This window comes from Somniosus microcephalus, chromosome 2 (assembly GCF_052327205.1).
Source record: "Somniosus microcephalus isolate GS21.2 chromosome 2, FLI_Smic_1.0, whole genome shotgun sequence".
NCBI classification, from domain to species: domain Eukaryota; kingdom Metazoa; phylum Chordata; class Chondrichthyes; order Squaliformes; family Somniosidae; genus Somniosus; species Somniosus microcephalus.
Window position 1 is genome coordinate 182,619,004 of NC_140988.1, and position 24,198 is coordinate 182,643,201.

Below are 24,198 nucleotides of genomic sequence, written 5' to 3' on the forward strand. Positions count from 1 at the left end.
AAATGGGTTCCTGCTACGGTGATTGCGCAGACGGGCCCTGTGTCTTACACGGTTGAGACTGCTGAGGACGTCGTCTGGAGAAGACACACAGATCAACTGTTGCTAGCAGCAGAGACAGCCACAGAGGCTCCAACGGCTGGTTGGCCTGAACTGTTTCCGGATGATACCGCAAACCAGCATCCTTTGCCACAGTGCTCTTCTCCAACACAGGGAGTCAAAGAGACTGTTCCACCTGTGCAAACTCCTGACTTTCAACTGGCACAGGCACCTTCTCCATCCAGGCCTGTGTCAATGCATACTGCTGTGGAAGCCAGCCAGAGAGCGGCGGCCTCCAAGACGCTTGGATCTGTAGGCTTAGTGACTTACCCACAAAACTGGGGCAGAATAAACCCCAGGTTAAGGTCAGGGGTTGAGGCAGTCTACCTCTACCCTTGGTTAGTTGAGTGCATTGAAAGTAACTTACCTGTTGAGGAATAATGTGGACCTTCCATTTAAGAGGGGAGGAAATGTTATGTATTGTGTGTTCTATTGTGTGTTCTCCTCCCACCTGTGGTGGCGCTGTCACAGGAGATAAATGGTTGGGTGCTCTCTGTTAAGTTTAGCTCTCTTTGTTCAGAACTTTCCAGAACTTCCTTTCTTTCGAATAAAGCACTTCATGTTTGAATCTCTGAGTTCTGAGTCCTAAATTGTGTCTAGGTAGAAAGGTACCACCACAACAGTTATTGGAGACAGTGAGGGCGCTGGGTATTGGAGACAGTGAGGGCTCTGGGTATTAGAGACAATGAGGGCTCTGGGTATTGGAGACAGTGAGGGCTCGGGGTATTGGAGACAGTGATGGCTCTGGGTATTGGAGACAGTGCGGGCTCTGGGCATTGGAGACAGTGAGGGCGCTGGGTATTGGAGACAGTGAGGGCTCTGGGTATTGGAGACAATGAGGGCGCTGGGTATTGGAGACAGTGAGGGCTCTGGGTATTGGAGACAATGAGGGCTCTGGGTATTGGAGACAGTGAGGGCTCTGGGTATTGGAGACAGCGAGGGCTCTGGGTATTGGAGACAATGAGGGCTCTGGGTATTGGAGACAGTGAGGGCACTGGTTATTTGAGACAGTGAGTGCTCTGGGTATTGGAGAAAGCGAGGGCTCTGGGTATTGGAGACAATGAGGGCGCTGGGTATTAGAGACAGTGAGGGCTCTGGGTATTGGAGACAGCGAGGGCTCTGGGTATTGGAGACAGTGGTGGCTCTGGATATTGGAGACAGAGAGGGCTCTGTTTATTAGAGACAGTAATGGCTCCTGGTATTGGAGACAGTGATGGATCTGGGTATTGGAGACAGAGAGGGCTCTGGTTATTGGTGACAGTGATGGCTCCGGGTATTGGAGGCAGTGATGGCTCTGGGTATTGGAGACAGAGAGGGCTCTGGTTATTGGAGACAGAGAGGGCTCTGGGTATTGGAGACAGTGAGGGCTCTGGGTATTGGAGACAGAGAGGGCTCTGGGTATTGGAGACAGTGATGGCTCTGGGTATTGGAGACAGAGAGGGCTCTGGGTATTGGAGACAGAGAGGGCTCTGGTTATTGGAGACAGTAATGGCTCTGGGTATTGGAGACAGAGAGGGCTCTGGGTATTGGACTCAGAGAGGGCTCTGGGTATTGGAGACAGTGATGGCTCTGGGTATTGGAGAGAGTGATGGCTCTGGGTATTGGAGATAATGATGGCTCTGGGTATTGGAGACAGTGAGGGCTCTGGGTATTGGAGACAGAGAGGGCTCTGGGTATTGGAGACAGTGATGGCTCTGGGTATTGGAGACAGTGATGGATCTGGGTATTGGAGACAGTGATGGCTCTGGGTACTGGAGACAGTGAGGAGTCCGGGTAATGGAGACAGTGAGGGCTCTGTGTATGGGAGACAGTGAGGGCTCTGAGTATTTGAGACAATGATGGCTCCGGGTATTGGAGACAGTGATGGCTCTGGGCATTGGAGACAGAGAGGGCTTTTATTATTGGAGACAGTGAGGGCTCTGGGTTTTGGAGACAGTGAGATCTCTGGATATTAGAGACAGTGCGGGCTCTGGTTATTGGAGACAATGAGGGTCCTGGTTATTGGAGACAGTGCGGGCTGTGGGTATTAGAGACAGCGAGATCTCTGGATATTAGAGACAGTGCGGGCTCTGGGTATTGGAGACAATGATGGTCCTGGTTATTGGAGACAGTGCGGGCTGTGGCTATTGGAGACACAGCGGGCTCTATCTGTTGGAAACTTTGAGGACTCTGGTTATTGGAGACAGTGAGGGCGCTGGGTATTGGAGACAGTGAGGGCTCTGGGTATTGGAGACAGTGAGGCCTCCAGGTATTGGAGACAGCGAGGGCTCTGGGTATTAGAGACAGTGAGGCATCTGGTTATTAGAGACAGTAACGGCTCTGGGTATTGGAGACAATGAGGGTGCTGGGTGTTGGAGACAGTGAGGGCTGTGGGTCATAGAGACAGTGACAGCTCTGGGTATTAGAGACAATGAGGGCTCTGGGTATAAGAGACAGTGAGGGCTCTGGTTATTGGAGACAGTGAGGGCACTGGGTATTAGAGACAGTGACGGCTCTGGGTATTAGAGACAATGACGGCTCTGGGTATTAGAGACAATGAGGGCTCTGGGTATAAGAGACAGTGAGGGCTCTCAGTATCGGAGAGAGTGAGGGCTCTGGGTATTGGAGAGAGTGAGGGCTCCGGGTATTGGAGACAATGAGGGCGCTGGGTATTAGAGACAGTGAGGGCTCTGGGTATTGGAGACAGTGAGGGCTCTGAGTATCAGAGAGAGTGAGGGCTCTGGTTATTAGAGAAAGTGCGGGCTCTGGGTATTGGAGAGAGTGAGGGCTCCGGGTATTGGAGACAATGAGGGCGCTGGGTATTAGAGACAGTGAGGGCTCTGGGTATTGGAGACAGTGAGGGGGCTGGGTATTGGAGACAGTGAGGGCTCTGGATATTAGAGACAGTGCGGGCTCTGGGTATTGGAGAGAGTGAGGGCTCTGGGTATTGGAGACAGTGAGGCTCTGGGTATTGGAGACAGTGCGGGCACTGGGTATTAGAAACAGTGACGGCTCTGGGTATTAGAGACAATGAGGGCTCTGGGTATAAGAGACAGTGAGGGCTCTGTGTATTGGAGAGAGTGAGGGCTCTGGGTATTGGAGACAGTGAGGGCTCTGGTTATTGGAGACAGTGAGGGCACTGGGTATTAGAGACAGTGGCGGCTCTGGGTATTAGAGACAATGAGGGCTTTGGGTATAAGAGACAGTGAGGGCTCTGAGTATCGGAGAGAGTGAGGGCTCTGGTTATTGGAGACAATGAGGGCGCTGGGTATTAGGGACAGTGAGGGCTCTGGGTATTGGAGACAGTGAGGGGGCTGGGTATTGGAGACAGTGAGGGCTCTGGATATTAGAGACAGTGCGGGCTCTGGGTATTGGAGAGAGTGAGGGCTCTGGGTATTGGAGACAGTGAGGCTCTGGGTATTGGAGACAGTACGGGCTCTGGGTATTGGAGACAGTGAGGGCTCGGGGTATTGGAGACAGTGAGGGCTCTGGGTATTGGAGGCAATGAGGGCTCTGGGTATTGGAGACAGTGAGGGCTCTGGGTATTGGAGACAATGAGGGCTCTGGGTATTGGAGACAGTGAGGGCTCTGAGTATTGGAGAAAGCGACGGCTCTGGGTATTGGAGACAATGAGGGCGCTGGGTATTGGAGACAGTGAGGGCTCTGGGTATTGGAGACAATGAGGGCGCTGGGTATTAGAGACAGTGAGGGCTCTGGGTATTGGAGACAGCGAGGGCTCTGGGTATTGGAGACAGAGGTGGCTCTGTGTATTGGTGACAATGAGGGCTCTGGGTATTGGAGACAGTGATGGCTCTGGGTATTGGAGACAGTGATGGCTCTGGATATTGGAGACAGAGAGGGCTCTGTTTATTAGAGACAGTAATGGCTCCTGGTATTGGAGACAGTGATGGCTCTGGGTATTGGAAACAGAGAGGGCTCTGGTTATTGGAGACAGTGATGGCTCCGGGTATTGGAGACAGTGATGGCTCTGGGTATTGGAGACAGAGAGGGCTCTGGTTATTGGAGACAGAGAGGGCTCTGGGTATTGGAGACAGTGAGGGCTCTGGGTATTGGAGACAGAGAGGGCTCTGGTTATTGGAGACAGTAATGGCTCTGGGTATTGGAGACAGAGAGGGCTCTGGGTATTGGAGGCAGAGAGGGCTCTGGGTATTGGAGACAGTGATGGCTCTGGGTATTGGAGACAGTGATGGCTCTGGGTATTGGAGACAGTGATGGCTCTGGGTATTGGAGACAGTGAGGGGTCCGGGTAATGGAGACAGTGAGGGCTCTGTGTATGGGAGACAGTGAGGGCTCTGAGTATTTGAGACAATGATGGCTCCGGGTATTGGAGACAGTGATGGCTCTGTGCATTGGAGACAGAGAGGGCTTTGGTTATTGGAGACAGTGAAGGCTCTGGGTTTTGGAGACAGTGAGGGGTCCGGGTATTGGAAACAGTGAGGGCTCTGGTTATTGGAGACAGTGAGGGGTCCGGGTATGGTAGACAGTGAGGGGTCCGGGTAATGGAGACAATGAGGGCTCTGTGTATGGGAGACAGTGAGGGCTCTGAGTATTTGAGACAATGATGGCTCCGGGTATTGGAGACACTGATGGCTCTGGGTATTGGAGATAGTGATGGCTCTGGGTATTGGAGACAGTGAGGAGTCCGGGTAATGGAGACAGTGAGGGCTCTGTGTATGGGAGACAGTGAGGGCTCTGAGTATTTGAGACAATGATGGCTCCGGGTATTGGAGACAGTGATGGCTCTGGGCATTGGAGACAGAGAGGGCTTTGGTTATTGGAGACAGTGAGGGCTCTGGGTTTTGGAGACAGTGAGGGGTCCGGGTATTGGAAACAGTGAGGGCTCTGTGTATGGGAGACAGTGAGGGGTCCGGGTATAGGAAACTGATGACTCCCGGTTTCGACACCACCTTGTCTTGACAGAATTGTTGATCAGCACCCAGTTTCACATCAAGTAAGTAAAGCAAAAATAATAATAAATATATATGTTTAATTGTATAACTAATTTTTATACGGAAAAAGTACTTGTGTTGTGTTACCGGGGGTTCGTGGAATTTTTATAACACAGGAGAGGGGCCTCAGAGCAAAAGGTTTGAGAACCCCTGCATTACAGAATAGCTTCGATGCAGGATCTGCACGTGGTGAGACTCTGGGCACAAGTGGCTTGCAGCCAGGGCAGGGGGCATGGGTAGCACAGGTGCCAGCTCCTCAGAGGGAGAGGTCTCGAACAAGTTCCGCAGCAGAGGACTCAATGAGCACTTCGATGGGGCAGACTACAGAAGAAGGCTGATGGGTATGCACAATGAAATGCTTGGTGCAGGCCTGTCAGAAAGCCTGCGTGCAATGTCAAGGAGCATGGAGCAGTCCGGCACCAACTTGGCACAGGGCTTTGTGCAGAGCTTGGAGCCCATCCTTTCCATCATGGAAGTGATGGCCAACTCCATCAACACCCTTGTGGACCCAACCATGAAGCTGCCTCTGATGGTCGATGTCTCAGCTTCCATTGCAGCACAAGTAGAAGCCACCCAACATCTGGGTGCTGTAGTGGAAGCTCAGACTCCTGTCATGCAAGTACAGCTTGCTGCCACGAAAGTTCAGATTGTTGCCATCGTGGCAGTGCTTACCAGTGTTTGGGCTTGCAGGGTGTCACAGCAGTCCAGCAATCTGTCCTCCAACATATTACTAGGATTGCTGAGGTGCTGCCCTGGGGAGTGGCAGTGGCTCTGTGGAACACAAACCCACTGTCCTCTCTCAGGATGGCAGCATTCGATATCCCACCCCTGCCACTCTGCCAGTGCCCTTGCTGTTGCCTGTCAGCCAGCCAGCCCAGACTGCTGCCACCCATGCCGAGGTGGTGCAGTCCAAAGCCGGGCATTCTAGGCCCGGAGCTGCTTGAGGTTGTCCTGCAAGGCCATCTGCAGTCTCCCCCACTGAAAGTCAGCAGCCTTCCACCAGCCATGCTGCAGCCACTGGAACAGCACTGCATAGAAGTACAAGGACAGGCAAAGGCAAATGGAAGACAGACACTAAGAGAATGCACAAGGGTGATTAGTTTACAATATGGCATGCTTCAATTTATAAATTTGGTTTGGAATGTTTATTTTGTGTTAGCTTTTATTTTTGCATTATGACCAAGCAGACGCCGCGATGGTCAGTGACAGAGGGAAAACATAGAAACATAGAGATAGGAACAGGAGTAGGCCATTCGGCCCTTCGAGCCTGCTCCGCCATTCAATGAGATCATGGCTGATCTTTGTCTGAGATCATAGCTGATCTTACCAGTTCAGTACCCCGTCCCCGCCTTTTCTCCGTAACCCTTAATCCCCTTAGCCTTCAGAAATATATCCAATTCTCTCTTGAAAATATTTATTGAATTAGCCTTCACAGCCCTCTGTGGCAGGGAATTCCACAGGCTCACCACTCTTTGAGTGAAGAAATTCTTCCTCATCTCTGTTTTAAATGATTTGCCCGCTATTTTTAGACTGTGGCCCCTGGTTCTGTGCTCCCCGGCCATTGGAAACATTCTCTCTGAATTCAGCCTGTCCAGGCCTGCCATAATTTTATATGTTTCGATGAGATCCCCTCTCAATCTTCTAAACTCCAGTGAGTACAAGCCCAAACTATTTAATCTCTCTTCGTAGGTCATTCCCGCCATTCCAGGTATCAGCCTGGTGAATCGCCGTTGCACTCTTTCCATGGCAAGAACATCCTTCCGCAGATGGGGCGACCAAAACTGTACACAATACTCCAGATGCGGTCTCACCAGCACCTTGTACAGCTGTAGTAAGGTATCCCTATTCCTATACTCGAACCCCCTTGATATGAAGGCCAACATACCATTTGCCTTCTTAATCGCCTGTTGCACCTGCATGCTCTCCTTCAGTGACTGGTGCACAAGAACACCCAGGTCCCTCTGCACTTCCCCATCTCCCAATCTATTGCCATTTAGATAATAATCTACCCTCCTGTTTTTACCCCCAAAGTGGATAACCTCGCATTTATCCACATTATAGTGCATCTGCCACGTATCCGCCCATTCCCCCAACCTGTCCAAATCGCACTGTAGCCTCCTGACATCCTCATCAGAGCCCACCCCTCCTCCTAGTTTAGTGTCGTCAGCGAATTTGGAAATATTGCATCCAATTCCCTGATCCAGATCATTTATATATATTGTGAACAGCTGGGGTCCCAGGACAGATCCTTGCGGCACCCCGCTGGTCACTGCCTGCCACTCCGAAAACGAGCCGTTTATTCCAACTCTCTGTTTTCTATCCGCCAGCCAGTTCTCTATCCACGTTAATACTTTGCCCCCAATCCCATGAGCCTTAATTTTGCATGATAATCTTTTGTGTGGAACCTTATCGAAGGCTTTCTGGAAGTCAAGGTACACCACATCCACTGGCTCTCCCCCATCTATTTTACCAGTTACTTCCTCAAAAAATTCCAGCAGATTAGTCAAACACGATTTACCCTTTGTAAATCCATGTTGACTCTGTCCGATCCTTTCCCCATTTGTCAAGTGCTCCGCTATTTTATCCTTAATAATGGACTCTAGCATTTTGCCCACAACCGATGTAAGGCTTACTGGTCTATAATTCCCTGCTTTCTCTCTACCCCCCTTTTTAAATATTGGGGTAACATTAGCTACCCTCCAATCCACGGGTACTGTTCCCGAGTCAATGGAGTTCCGGAAGATGATCCTTAGAGCATCTGCTATCTCCAGGGCCACCTCCTTAAGTACCCTAGGATGTAGTTTATCAGGCCCCGGGGATTTGTCGGCCTTCAGTCCCCCCAACTTACCCAACACCACATCCCTAGAGATACTAATTTCTGTCAGCTCCTCCCTCTCATTAGTCCCTATGTTTGCCGATATTCCTGGGAGGTTATTTGTGTCCTCCTTTGTGAATACAGAACCAAAGTATGAGTTTAATTGGTCTGCCATTTCCTTATTCTCCATTATATATTCTCCCGAATCGGACTGCAAGGGACCGACTTGGGATTTTACCAGTCTTTTCCTCCTGATATACCGATAAAAGCTTTTGCAGTCTGTCTTTATGTTTGCTGCAAGTTTACTTTCGTATTCTATTTTCCCCTTCCTGATTAATCCCTTTGTCCTCTTTTGCTGTATCCTGTACTGCCCCCAATCTTCCGGTCTGGTGCTTTTTTTTGCCAGTTGATATGCCCTTTTTTTTGATTTTATGCTGTCCCTAATTTCCCTCGTTATCCACGGTTGAGTCACCTTTTTAGGTTTATTTTTAAGGTGTGGTGTGGGACTGTTAATGGATATGGAATTGGGGTTGTGTTTACTGGTGTTGCAGCCGGATGAGTTGCTCACAGATAGCCCGGCCAGAAAGGGGCTGCCTTGGTTCCCTCCTCCCTTCCTCTTCCTCCTCCTCCTTCTCCTCCTGCTCCTCAGCTTGTCGCCATATGGCTGGTGACAAGGGCTGTGCCCTCATGATATCAAGGTTGTGCAGCATGCAACAGACCATCACGAAACTCAACACCCGCTCTGCTGAGCACTGCAGAGTTCCTCCATTGTGGTCCAGGCAATGGAACGATTGCTTCAGCATGCCAATGGTCTGCTAAATGATATTTTGTGTAGCAGCATGGCTTTCATTGCATGAATGCTGTCCACGTGTACATGGGTTGCACATTGGAGTCATGAGCCATGTTGTTAACGGATAACCCGTGTTGGCCAGTAGCCACATTTTGGTTTGTCGTGGTGGTTGAAATGCAGATGGGATAGTGGACTGCTGCAGAATGAAGGCATCATGACTGCTGCCAGGATACTGGGCATTGATCTGCATGATTCGCTGAGTATGGGCACACACCCGCTGGACATTGAAGGAGTGGAATCCCTTTCTGTTGCGGAGGTCTCAGCGTTTACATGTGGCGCCCGCAAAGCCACGTTCGTGCAGTCAATGACACTCTGCACCATGGGGAAGCCTGAAATCCTCACGAAGCCATTACTCGCTCTGCCTGCTGCTCTCTGGCCAGAACCAAGGAAATGTATTCAGCTCCTCTGGAATATAGAGCCTCAGTTACCTCCCTTATGCAACTGGAAGATGTTGCAAATATCTCCTGCGCCAGCCTGGAAGGAGCCCGACGCATAAAAGTTCATGGCCACCATCACCTTCACAGCCACTGGCAATGTGATCCTCACCCTGCTCTGAGATTGCAATTGTGGCTGCAGCAGGTGGCAGATTTGAGTGAGGACGTCCTTGGTGAAATGCAGATGTCTGACACACTTCCTTGCTGAGGTTCAGGCAGGAGAATTGCTCCCTGAACACCTTGGGAGGATATGGCCTCCTGCTGAGAGCCCTTCTCCTCCTCCTCCTCCTCCTCCCTCTTCCTGCAGCTTGTCCTGCTCTGTGTTGCCTTTGCTCATTCTCTCTGTCATGCTGTAGGCCAAGTGGAATGCCAACTCGTGCACCCATGTCTGGGAGCAAGTGGTCTGTGCAGAATCGTTGAAGTCAGGACAAAGCCCATCAGCACCTGCCACACCACTCCCTGTAGATTTTAGCAACTTGAAATAACTGTACAAACTACCAAACGCATCCACAAACTCAGCAACAGCTAGTAGAAATCAATCAGCAACTAACCTGCAAGTAGTTGATGATCCCTTTAAATAGCACTGGTGGGGGGTCCTTCCTGCTGCTTAACGTGTGCTCAGCCATGCGAGGTTAAGAGAGAGTGTTGACTGGAGCGTTGAGCTCCAAAATGGCAGCAGTGGCTTCAAATCAGCATTTCACGCTGATTGACGTCACGATCTCCCTGCTCTGTATATTTCCGGCGTACACTCACTGCACCCGTGCTAACGCCCTACCCAAGATGGCATCCGGCGCAGCCCGCACAAGAAGTGTGTGCATGGCCGGGGATGCCATTTTTGAGCCAAAATGGCGCCTGTAGCACCCTAACAACGGGCGCTACAGAGCCAAATTTAGCAGTCTGCTTCACTAATGTCCTTCAGGGGAGGAAATCTGCCGTCCTTACCTGGTCTGGCCTATATGTGACTCCAGACCCACAGTAATGTGGTTGACTCTTAACTGCCCTCTGAAATGGTCTAGCAAGCCACTCAGTTGTAACAAACCGCTACGAAACAAAATAATAAGAAAGAAACTGGATGGACCAACCATCATCGACCTTGGCACCGGCTACGAACACGGCAATGGCACACCCAGCCCAGTCAACCCTGCAAAGTCTTCCTCACCAACATCTGGGGACTTGTGCCAAAATTGGTAGAGCTGTCCCACAGACTAGTCAACAACAGCCTGACATAATCATACTCACAGAATCATACCTTTCAGCCAATGTCCCAAACTCCTCCATCACCATCCCTAGCTATGTCTTGTCCCACCGGCAGGACAGACCCACCAGGGGTGGCGGTACAGTCGGGAAGAGTGGCCCTGGGAGTCCTCAACATTGACTTTGGACCCCATGAAGTCTCATGGCTTTAAGTCAAGCATGGGCAAGGACACCTCCTGCTGTTTACCACCTACCGCACTCCCTCAGCTGATGAATCAGTACTCCGCCATGTAGAACACCACTTGGCAGAAGCACTGAGAGTAGCAAGGGTACAGAATGTACACTGGGTGAGAGACTTCAATGTCCATCACTAAGAGTGGCTCGGTAGCACCACTACTGACTGAGCTGGCCGAGTCCTGAAGGACATAACTGCCAGTCTGGGCCTGCGACAGGTGGTGAGAGAACCAACACGAGGGAAAAATCTACTTGACCTCATCCTTACCACTCTACCTGTCACCGATGCATCTGTCCATGACAGTATTGGTAGCAGTGACCACCGCACAGTCATTGTGGAGACGAAGTCCCGTCTTCATACTGAGGACACCCTCCATCATGTTGTGTGGCACTACCACCGTGCTAAATGGGATAGATTCAGAACAGATCTAGCAACTCAAAACTGGGCATCCATGAGGCGCTGTGGGCCACCAGCAGCAGCAGAATTGTATTCCACCACAATCTGCAACCTCATGGCCCGGCATATCCCTCACTCTACCATTACCATCAAGCCAGGGGACCAACCCTAGTTCAATAAGGAGTGTAGAAGAGCTTGCCGGGAGCAGCACCAAGCGTACCTAAAAATGAGGTAACAAACTGGGGAAGCTGCAACACAGGACTCCTCTCTTCTTCTTAGGCAGTCCCTCGGAGCCAAGGATGACTTGCTTCCACATTAAAAATGAGTTCACAGGTGACTGATGAGTCCAATGCAGGACCTACAGTCTCTGTCGCAGGTGGGGCAGACGGTGGTTGAAGGGCCGGGCGGGTGGGGTGCTTGGGTTGACGTGCACTCGTTTTAAAGGGTGGAAGATGCCTGTGCGTGAATTCTTTTAACGTGAGGTTAAACACAGGACTACATGCATGCTAAAAAGCGGAAGCAGCATACTATAGACAGGACTAAGCGATCCCACAATCAACGGATCAGATCAAAGCTCTGCAGTCCTGTCACATCCAGTCGTAAATGGTGGTGGACCATTAAACAACTAACGGGAGGAGGAGGCTCCATGAATATCCCCATCCTCAATGATATGGAGCCCAGCACATGAGTGCAAAAGACAAGGCTGAAGCGTTTGCAACCATCTTCAGCCAGAAGTGCCGAGTGGATGGTCCATATCGGCCTCCTCCTGAGGTCCCCACCATCACAGAAGCCACGTGATATCAAGAAATGGCTCAGCGCACTGGGTACAGCAAAGGCTATGGGCCCCGACAACATCCCGACTTGTGCTCCAGAACTAGCCGCGCCTCTAGCCAAGCTATCCCAGTACAGCTACAACACTGGCATCTATCCGACAATGTGGAAAACTGCCCAGGTGTGTCCTGTCCACAAAAAGCAGGACAAATCCAATCCGGCCAATTACCGCCCCATCAGTCTACTCTCAATCATCTCAATCATCAGCAAAGTGATGGAAGGTGTCATCGACAGTGCTATCAAGCGGCACTTACTCACCAATAACCTGCTCACTGATGCCCAGTTTGGGTTCCGCCAAGACCACTCTGCTCCCGACCTCATTACAGCCTTGGTCCAAACATGGACAAAGGAGCTGAATTCCAGAGGTGAGGTGAGAGTGACTGCCTTTGACATCAAGGCAGCATTTGACTGAATGTGGCATGAAGGAGCCCAAGTATAATTGAAGTCAATGGGAATCAGGGGGAAACTCTCCACTGGCTGGAGTCATACCTAGCACAAAGGAAGATGGTTGTGGTGATTGAAGGTCAATCATCACAGCCCCAGGACATCACTGCAGGAGTTCCTCAGGGCAGTGTCCTAGGACCAACCATCTTCAGCTGCTTCATCAATGATCTTCCCTCCAACATAAGGTCAGAAATGGAGATGTTCGCTGATGACTGCACAGTGTTCAGCACCATTTACAACTCCTCAGATAATGAAGCAGTCCATGCCCACATGCAGCAAGACCTGGATGATGTTCAGGCTTGGGCTGATAAGTGGCAGATAACATGCGCGCCACAGAAGTGCCAGGCAATGACTATCTCCAAAAAGTGAGAGTCTAAGCACCACCCCTTGACATTCAATGGCATTACCATTGCCGAATCCCCCTCCATCAACATCCTGGGGGTCAGCATTGACCAGAAACTTAACTGGACCACCCACATAAATACAGTGGCAACAAGAGCAGATCAGAGGCTAGGTATTCGGTGGCGTGAGTCTCACCTCCTGACTCCCCAAAGCCTTTTCCACCATCTACAAGGCACAAGTAAGGAGTGTGATGGAATACACTCCACTTGCCTGGATGAGTGCAGCTCTGACAACACTCAAGAAGCTCAACACCATCCAGGACAAAGCAGCCTGCTTGATTGGCACCCCATTCACCACCTTAAACATTCACTCCCTCCACCACCGGCATATCGTGGCTGCAGTGTGTACCATTTACAAGATGCACTGCAGCAACCCACCAAGGCATCTTCGGCAGCACCTCCCAAACCCGCGACCTCTTCCACCTAGAAGGACAAGGGCATCAGGTGCATGGGAACATCACCGGCTCCAAGTTCCCCTCCAAGTTACACACCATCCTGACTTAGAAGTATATCGCCAATCCTTCATCGTCGTTGGGTCAAAATCTTGGAACTCCCTACCTAACAACACTGTGGGAGTACCTTCACCACACAAACTGCAGCGGTTCAAGAAGGCGGCTCACCACCACCTTCTCAATGGCAAGTAGGGATGGGCATTAAATGCTGGCCTTGCCCATAAATGAATTTTAAAAATGTCATGGTGTTTTACCTATTTATGATGTTAAGAACTCTATTTTTTGAATTAATAATAATAATGTTTTTCCACTTGAAATCACCAATATTTAATATAAAAAACATGCAACTTATATGATACCTCCATGTTTTCGGCTGGGAGTTAAGTTTAACACTGGAAACCCTTAGTACCTGTGATCACACCAATTTCACACTACTGAAGTGGCTTAACAACTATTTAACTAATTTAAGAAGCAGCTGAAGTGATAAAAGGTGCTGTGGAGAGTGGAACCATGAAGAATTAAATTAAAGCCATGCCATGACAGGGTAGAGCAGAGGTAAAGTCTGTTTTAGAGACAGTGAGGGCTAAATTGGATTACCCAGAAAATGGACGTGGGGATTGTGATGCACGATTAACCCACGCCCGTTGATTGCAATGCAGGCAGCACGCCAACTTCAGCATGATTTCAGCATGTAGGTAACATTAACCGCACTATTCATTGGCTGCATTTAGATGAGCACTTGAAATGACATTGCATACAAGGCTACGGACCAAGTGCTGGAAAATGGGATTAGAATAGATAGGGCTTGATGGCCGGCACGGCCACAATGGGCCGAAGGGCCTCTTTCTGTGCTGTATAACTCTATGGGCTCGATTTACCATGCCCTGAGGAGTTGGGTTTGGAGGCGGGAGTGGTGGGAAAATTGCAGAATCGGGGGGCAGGAACCCATCCCGCCCCCAACCCGCCTTCGTGCCAATGTCACAGGAGGCGGGTAGCCGACCTGTGCTGGGAGCCGCCTCCCCGAGGCGGGAAGGGGATTAATGCCAATTAACTGCCTGTTAACAGGTAGTTAACAGGCAGTTTTTTTGCCTAATCCCTATTTTTAGCCCTGAAGCATGGGCTGCCCGATGACGCCGAACCATGCCAAGTTAGCAAGGCGGACCGCCGGTCTGCAGGGGTTGGAGGGGTCGAGATGTCAGTTGTGCAGGTAAGTGATGGGTGCATGTGTGCAGAGGTAAGTGTGTGAGGTAAGTGTAAAGTGTTTTAATAAGTTTTACTTCCCTTTACTTTCTCCTGCAGGCTTCCTTCCTTCAGGTCTCGGGAGTCATTCATCTCACCGGCACAGAAAGCAGAATGGCTGCTGAAATGTTAAAAGCTGCAGCCTCTGCTTTCTGGCCTGGAGTGATCTCTAACTGAGTCTAAGTAAAAGGACTCAAGTTAGTAGACAGATTGTCAGTGTTTGACAGCTTCACAGAGCTGTCAAATGTTGATTTTTCATCTGTCAAAAGCTCTTGACAGATGAAATGTCAATTGCTGATGTCACCAGTAACCAGGTGTCCCTTAATTGGCCTGCTGAGCCCGCTGGGCGGGCTTAACAAGGTCAATCAAGGGAAAGTATATTGGGTTGGCCACAAGTCGATGGAGGCAGGGCTACAACCCAAAAAGAGGGAGTCCCGCCTCCAAAAGCTCCCCATTGACAAAATCCAGCCCTATGACTCTAATTGTATAGGGCTTTAGTGAGACCACACCTGGAGTACTGTGCACAGTTTTGGAAGGACATACCTTAGAGGCGGTGCAACAAAGGTTCAGTAGATTGATTCCTGCAATAAGAGGGTTGGCCTATGAGGAGAGATTGAGTAGATTGGGCCTATATTCTCTGGAGCTAGAGGAATGAGAGATGATCTCATTGAAACATATAAGATACTGATAGGGATTGACACAGTAGATGCTGAGAGGTTGTTTCCCTGGCTGGAGTGTCTAGAAGTAGGGGGCATAGCCTCAGGATAAGGAGCTGGCCATTTAAGACTGCGATGAGGAGCAATTTCTTCACTCAGTGGGTTGTGAATCTTTGGAATTCTCTACCCCGAAGGGCTTCAGATGCTCAGTCATTGAGTATATTTAAGGCTGAGATAGATAGATTTTTGGACTCTAGTGGGATCAAGGGATATGGGGATTGGGCGGGAAAGTGGAGGTGAGGTCGAAGATCAGCCATGCTCTTATTTGAATGGTGGAGCAGGCACAAAGGGCCGTATGGTCTACTCCTATTCCTAATTCTTATGTTTTTATGTTCTTATAAAGCCTTGAAGTCAGAAAAAAGTCCTTCAGCACTTGCCACACCACTCCCTGTAGATTTTTTGCAACTTGAAAGAACTATGGAAAGCATCAAACTCCTGTAGAATCATACCAAAAGCCAGAAGAAATCAACCAGCAACTAACCTGTAAGTAGTTGATGATCCCTTTAAATAGCGCTGGTGGGGGGTCCTTCCTGCTGCTTAACATGTGCTCAGCCATGTGAGGTTAAGAGAGAGTGTTGACTGAAGTGTTGAGCTCCAAAATAATGTTGCACCCTGATTGTCGTCATGATCTGCCTGCTCTGCATACTTCTGGTGGACGTCAGCTGCCTGCATGCTAACGCCCTCACCAATATGGCGTCCGGCGCGATTCGCAGCAAAAGTGTACGCACGCATCGGACGCCATGTTAGATCCAATCCACACCTGTAGCACCCAAATAACGGGCTCTACCAAACCCAATTTTGTGCCCATTGACATCGGGGATCTGCATAATAATACATATTAATGCAGAATAAATGTTACCACTGACTGATCTTTCATGCTGTCTTCACCTGATTTGTAGAGTCAAGTGAAATTCTCGCATGGTTATTAATAATCACTATTGTTAATTATGCAGGGGAGCAATAATTCCAGCAGCCACATCTAGAAGTATGTTTTCTGGAGATAAAGTAAATCCAAGGCAACTGTGGAGCAAAGAAGAATTCATTTCACCCAGTGAAATACGGCCTCAGTTGCTATTAGTCGCCCTAAAGAAGCCCTCAATTGGCATTAATTAGAAGTGAGTAATAAAACAATGCCAGAACATTATTGCTAATAAAGTTACCTTTACAGGGTGGGAAGCTAGCAATAGAGCTGCAAACCCCAGGAGATGCTGCTATTCCTATTTCCCCAGCTTTCTGACCATTTTAAAACTACCCTTTATCGGTGCTTACCACACCTGAAGATGATCCAAAATACTATTGACCAGTAGCTATGTATCCAATATTTAGTGGGAACACATGCTCAGTTGTCATAAGTTTTTTTTTCAGCTAAAGTTGAAATAACTCTGCAGTGGAAATTTAATCAGTTCATCTTTGACACACGCTATTTCATTTTGGGAGTTGAGCTTCTCCCAGGAAAGCTCAAAAATTGAAGTAGTTCAAACAAAATGCCAAATTAATCATAATAAGTTCCTTTCCCTCTGGGAGGAATAGATTGTGTTGATTAAGCAGAAATCCAGATAATGGGATGAATTTGCTCTTTTTTTAGTTTTTGTTCTGTCGTTGTGGGTGGGGTTTTATCTGATACCATATATTTTCATTATATTTCTCTCTGATGTTAAAAAAGGATTAAAAAAAAATAATCAAATGCAACTCACTGTTCAGCTGTCACTGGGTTTCTCATAGTAGCCCTTCCTCAAAATTAGGGGGGAAAAATCCACCATGATTTATTCACAAACACACTTTAATTGTCCTGTACTGAAGTGGGCGGGTCAAGACTCCTTGGGGTAGATTTCAACTTTGTGCAATAGTGTAAAAATGGTGATAGCAAATTGGTAGGTTGTTTTACATCTCTTCCAATTTTTATTTTATATTGACTTCAATGGAAATAAAAATTGGGAGAGATGAAAACAAGCTGCCGATTCACTATCACCCATTTTACACTATCGCACAGTCAAAATATATCCCCTTGCTATTTTTAAAATTACTATAATTGCTTTTTGTTTAAAAATTTACTACACAGCAAATATTTTCTGTATTTGTTATTATTCTGGTTTCCATTTCCAGCAAAATAGGGGAATTTGGTGGCAAAGTATTCGTAATACCAACCAAGTCTGACATACACCAACCTGGTTTCTACACCTGTGCCTTGTGTCAGCTCCATATCACTGGTAATGTGAAAGTAAGAAAAAGGACAAACTACATTAACCTAGGAAAGTGATTTTTGGAGGAATCTTTTACTCTCCAAACTACATTTATTTTAGAACCATAGCTCCAAGACTGGCAGACAGAAAATGCAAAAGGAACAAACTTAGAACTTTCCATGTTTTACTCCAGGTTTCCAGAACTTAATGATTGTATCAGAGTCTTGGAGTAAGGCTCAACCATCCCACCTAAAAACCAAATGTAAAAGAATTTTGGGGGGAAATTCAGTGGCACCCCTTTTGGGGTGCTAACGTCGCTGAGGCACTAATTTTAGCGCCCCAAAAAAGTTAGCACCCCTGCGCCATACATTCAGTCGTAGCGCCCCAAGCAGCAGGTGGGACGCTACTGGAAAGCGCTCCCCCTCCTTCTTGGGGTGCTACCAGTGAACTTCGTGCTGAGACATTGCAGGCCTCCTCCCCCGAATACAGGGTAGGTGCCTAGCGCTGCACACACCAGGGCCCTGCTGGGCCACTGGGGAGCGGGGTGCTGGGAAAACAGCCAGCACTCAAAAGGAGTGCCGGGCTGAGCAGTCGCGGCTGGCACCCCGCATACAGAGGTAAGAAGGAGCAGGTGCTGGCAGTCGGCCAAAAGAAAAATGGCCACCGGCACCTGCCCTTTAATTTGCGCCACCGCTGCTGCCATAACGCCCCCTGAACTGATCAGACATATCATCCAGCAATAGGTCAGGTGGCGCAAAGGAAGTTTGCGGCCAGGGTGCAAGTGGGGCTCTGCGCGCGGCGATGATGGCTGCGCACGGCGATGATGTCATCGCTGGCGGCACAGCGCTGCAGGGTGCTACTGGCTACCACCACCGCTGACTTCCTGCTGAATTTCGCAGGAGGCATTAGCGGTGCCGTGCCCAGGCGTTAGGGGATTTGCGTCCCCTGGGGCACTAACAGGAGGCACTAAGCAACCCAATTTTTCCCACTTCCTCTCCAAGAGCTCTGCAGGACAGCAAGATACTTAATTGCAAACATTGGTGAGAGGTTTGCAGGGTCCTGGTCTACTGGCAGTGCTGGCAGGCTGTTTTCTTGGCTTACAATAAAAAGTGACTCATTTTACCATGCTGTTCTTCAAGAGACATTCTCCGACAGAACTGACATTACAAGGTATTGTATATGTTGTTTGTGTTATTATGTGATTGGCTTTACCTTTGTGGGAGTGAATGAAAAAAGGGGCTGTACATCTAATAACCAGTTGGTACTTTTACTCCCATGATGTTATCATTGACAAGGTTATTCAGTGTCACCTGCTCCAAGGGAGTCAAAGCTTGTAATTTCTGAGATCACCCTCCAGTTTTCATCTCTTCCCTTAGGTGCCAACTTGTCATGCAAGCAGAGCTGTAGAGAGTGAATTTCCACAGAGATTCCCCTGCTTATCTGCCATAGCTTTGGTGGAAGAGATGTAAAAACCCTGGAAAAACAGTGTAAACTCTGTTTACATATTTTTTCAGGGTTTCTGCAGCTCTTCCAGCAAAGTTACAATGGATGAGTAGAAGAACCTCAGCAGAAATACACCCCATGTTCTTAATAAGAACATAAGAAATAGGAGCAGGAGTAGATCATACAGCCCCGAGAGCCTCCTCCACCTTTCAATAAGATCATGGCTGATTATCTACTTCAACTCCACTTTCCAACCCCATACCCCATGATCCCATTAGTGTCCAAAAATCTATCGCTCTCAGTCTTTAATATACTCAACGATTGAGCATCCACAGCCCTCTGCGATAGAGAATTCCAAAGATTCACCACCCCCTGAGTGAAGAAATTTCTCCTCATCTCAGTCCTAAATGGCTGGCCCCTTATCCTGAGACTCTGACCCCTAGTTCTAGACTCTCCAGCCAGGGGAAACAGCCTCTAAGCATCTACCCTGTCAAGCCCTCTAAGAATTTTATACGTTTCAATGAGAACACCTCTCATTCTTCTAAACTCCAGCGAATATACTGAACCTTCATTGCACCCCCCTATAAGGCAAGTATATCCTTCCTTAGGCAAGGAGACCAAAATTGTACGCAGTACTCTAGATGTGGTCTCACCAAAGCCCTGTATAGTTGCAGCAAGACTTCCTTATTCTTATACTCCAAACTCCTTGAAATAAAGGTTAACATGTCATTTGTCTTCTTAATTGCTTGCTGCACTTGCAAGGTAACTTTCTGTGATTCATGTACAAGGACATCCAAATCCATCTGTGTAATAATATTTATTAGTCTTTCACCTTTTCAAAAATATTCTCCTTTTCTAATCTTCCTAGCCAAGTGGATATTTTCACATTTCCTCACGTTATACTCAATCTGCCACCTTCTTGCACAATCACTTTGAAGGGATAATTACTAGTCCTAGCCCCTTTAGGGCTACCCCAGATCAGGTGTATTCCCCAGACGTTCACTTTCAACTAAAGTTAGAGGTAGCCGAACCCTAAAGACGTTTAATTGGGTCTAAAGGTCCAGACTATCTCTCCCTAAAGGAAAGGAACAACCTGAAGATGTTACCGTCCTCCAGGTAGCACTTTTAATAAGTTTAGCTAGACTGTAATGTTCTGGATATTATGAGGGTCTGGAAAACTCCCTCAGAATTCTGCAACTCCTCACCAAGGAGCGTACAGAGATTGAGTTCACGAGTTTGATACAGAAGTACTATGTGAGACAATTCTAAAAATATATAGATTTATTAAAGAACCGACATATAAATTGGCCAGTAAAAGCAGCAAACCTGAGGATTGGAAGAAGTTTAGGATTCAGCAAAGGAGGACAAAAGGATTAATTAAGTGGGGGAAAATAGAGTATGAGAGTAAGCATACAGGGAACATAAAAACTGACTGTAAAAGCTTCTATAGATATGTGAAGAGAAAAAGATTGGTGAAGTCAAGTGTAGGACCTTTGCAGTCAGAATCAGGGGAATTTATAATGGGGAACAAATAAATGGCAGACCAATTAAATACATACTTTGGTTCTGTCTTCACAAAGGAGGACACAAATAACTTCCCAGAGATGTTGGGAACATAGGGTCTAATGAGAGGGAAGAACTGAATGAAATCAGTATTTGTAGGGAAATGGTGTTAGGGAAATTGACGGGATTGAAGGCCGATAAATCCCCAGGGCCTGATAATCTACATCCTAGGGTACTTAAGGAAGTGGCCCTAGAAATAGTAGATGTATTGCTGGTCATCTTCCAAAATTCTATAAACTTTGCTACAGTTCCCATGGATGGGAGGGTAGCTAATGTAACCCCACTATTTAAAAAAGGAGGTAGAGAGAAAACAGGGAATTATAGCCCGGTAAGCCTGACATCAGTAGTGGGGAAAATGCTGGAGTCCATTATAAAACATGTAATAGCACTTGTAAAACGGTGACAGGATCGGACAAAGTCAACATGGTTGTACAAAAGGTAAATCATGCTTGACTAATCTATTGGAATTTTTTGAGGATGTAACTGGTAGAATAGATAAGGGAGAACCAGTGGATATGGGGGGAAAAATGCAGCAAGACCTGGACAACATTCAGACTTGGGCTGACAAGTGGCAAGTAACATTCGCACCACACAAGTGCCAGGCAATGACCATCTCCAACAAGCGAGACTCTAGCCATCTCCCCTTGACATTTAAAGGCATTACCATCACTGAATCCCCCACTATCAACATCCTGGGGGTTACCATTGATCAGAAACTGAACTGGACCAGCCATATAAATACTGTGGCTACAAGAGCAGGCCAGAGGCTGGGAATTCTGCGGCGAGTGTCTCACCTCCTGACTCCCCAAAGCCTTTCCACCATCTGCAAGGCACAAGTCAGGAGTGTGATGGAATACTCTCCACTTGCCTGGATGAGTGCAGCTCCAACAACACTCAAGAAACTCGACACCATTCAGGATAAAGCAGCCTGCTTGATTGGCACTCCATCCACCACCTTCAACATTCACTCCCTCCACCACCGGCGCACTGTGGCTGCAGTGTGTACCATCTACAAGATGCACTGCAGCAACTCGCCAAAGCTCCTTCAACAGCACCTTCCAAACCCGTGACCTCTACCACTTAGAAGGACAAGGGCAGCAGACGCATGGGAACATCACCACCTACAAGTTCCCCTCCAAGCCACACACCATCCTGAGTTGGACCTGTATCGCCGTTCCTTCACTGTCGCTGGGCCAAAATCCTGGAACTCCCTTCCTAACAGCATTGTGGGTGTACCTACACCATATGGACTGCAGCGGTTCAAGAAGGGGGCTCACCACCATCTTCTCAAGGGCAATTAGGGATGGGCACTAAATGCAGGCCTAGCCAGCGACGCCCACATCCCATCAATGAATTAAAAAAAAATTCAGTTGTTTGCGCCTCCCGTTAGCGCTTTAAGAGGGTGCTAATGGGGCGCAAAGTAACTAGCGCCCGGGCGCAGCGATGCTTGCGCCATTCGCAAAATTAACTAGACATTTTGCAGTGGCGCTAAACACTACCACCATGATCTCCTGCGCCGGCAGACTGTGACAGTAGTCGAGTGCACAACGCCCCGTTAGCACCCCGGACCAGAAATTGAGTGGCGCCCCCTGCCTTACCGCCTGCCGCTACTAGCAACAACAGGTTGAGGGGAGCGTTATGCTGTCAGAAAGGGACTAGGGGAGTGCTATTTAAAGGTGACCGCTTCCTGCCTTTTTTTGTCGGTGACATTTTTGCACCACGCATTCTGAGAGAGAGAGAGACTTCTGGAGAGATTCAATGCTGTGTGAAGGAGTTTTGGGTACTGAGCAGCACTTTGCAGGTTGATTTTGATTTGCCCTTCCTTGTATTGATTTAGAAGAGACAATGGGGGCTGCACTCTGAGCTGTTCCCCTGTTTCTGTCCATTGTTCTTTCCAGCAGATTTGATGTACAGGTCTCTCCAGGCTGAGATTCAAGCCGAGATTCAAGGCTGCAATGAACAGGATGTGGAAGGAGAGCAAGAGCAACCCTCCCCTTTAAGATAGAAACAGAAAATGCAGGAGAAACTCAGCAGGTCAAGCAACATCTGTGAAGAGAGAAACAGAGTTAACGTTTCAGGTCGATGACCATTCGTCAGAACTCCCGTTCAAGAATTGGACAGTGCCAGTGTGTCTGTATTCCATTGCTGACTGACATCACATGAGCTTCGCCAGCGCTGTGAGGTAGCGCCTCGCTCCTTGGCCTTTGCGCCTTAAGACAGGTGTGTAGCGCCTCATTTAGCGCTCCAATCACCTCCAGAGGCGAATAAAGCCAAGTTTGCCATCGGAGGCGATAATTAGCGCCAGGCACTAAAAGTTGTGCATGGCCGCTAATGGCACCCCAAACAGGGCTATACCGAATTTCTCCTCCTTGGTGTATTTGGACTTACAGAAGGCTTTTGATAAGGTCCTGCATAGGAGATTAGCATGTAAAGTTAAAGCACATGGGATTAGGGGTAAGGTACTGACTTGGATAGAGAACTGGTTGGCAGACAGGAAGCAAAGAGTTGGAATAAACGGGTCTTTTTCTGAGTGGCAGGCAGTGACTAGTGGCATACCGCAGGGATCGGTGCTAGGACCCCAGCTATTCACAATATATATTAATGATCTAAACGAGGGAACTAGATATAATATCGCCAAGTTTGCAGATGACACAAAGCTGGGTGGGCGTGTGTGCTGTGAGGAGGATGGCGACAAACGCCAGTATGATTTGGACAAGTTGGGTGATTGGGCAGATGCATGGCAGATGCAGTACAATGTGGATAAATGCAAGGTTATCCACTTTGGTGGCAAAAACAGAAAGGCAGATTATTATCTGAATGGCAATAGATTGAGAGAAGGGGGAGTACAACGAGAACTGGGTGTCCTTGTGCACCAGTCGCTGAAGGTAAGAATGCAGGTGCAGCAGGTGGTTAAGAAGGCAAATGGTATGTTGGCCTTCATAGCTAGAGGATTCGAGTACAGGAGCAAGGATGTCTTGCTACAGTTGTACAGGGCTTTGGTGAGACCACACCTTGAATATTGGGTGCAGTTTTGGTTGCCTTATCTGAGGAAGGATGTTCTTGCCATGGAGGGAGTGTAGCGAAGATTCACCAGACTGATACCTGGGATGGCAGGAATGATGTATGAGGAGAGATGGGTCGATTGGGCTTATATTCACTGGAGTTTAGAAGAATGAGAGGGGATCTCATTGACACTTATAAAATTCTAACAGGACTAGACAGACTAGATGCAGGAAGGATGTTCCCAATGGCGGGTGAGTCCAGAACCAGGGGTCACAGTCTAAAGATAAGGGGTAAGCCATTTAGGACAGAGATGAGGAGGAATTTCTTCACCCAGAGACTGGTGAACCTATGGAATTCTCTACCACACAAGGCAGTTGAGGCCAATTCATTAAATAAATTCAAGAAGGAGTTAGATATATTTCTTAAGACAAAAGGGTTCAAGGGATATGGGGAGAAAGCAGGGACAGGGTACTGAATTTGGATGATCAGCCATGATCTCATTAAATGGCAGAGCAGGCTCGAGGGGCCAAATGGCCTACTCCTGCTCCTATCTTCTGTTTATATGTTTCTATGTAATTTACAGTTGGTGATTCAATCGCAACATTAACAGTTCCAAATACAAAAATCTTACAATACTATTATCAGAGATCCTTATTCTCAAATCTGAACTTCTCTAGTTTTGCAGTTCTTAGTTTATTCCAGGATATCCACCAAAATCAAATACAATACCGTTGATCCCCGAGACTCAAAGAGTTGTAGACTTACAGAGCTTGCCTCTGAAGCCGAGAATCGCATTGCCCCTTCAAGTGAATCTATCTTCCCATTTGAAAGTTCAATTTTTATACCCTTTCTCAGTGGCATTTCCTTTGACGTTTTCTGCTGATGTAAGCTATTTATTTCTAGTCATTTTTCTGCTAACCCCTGCTATTTTTACAGTCAGTTCAGCTGGTAGCAAGC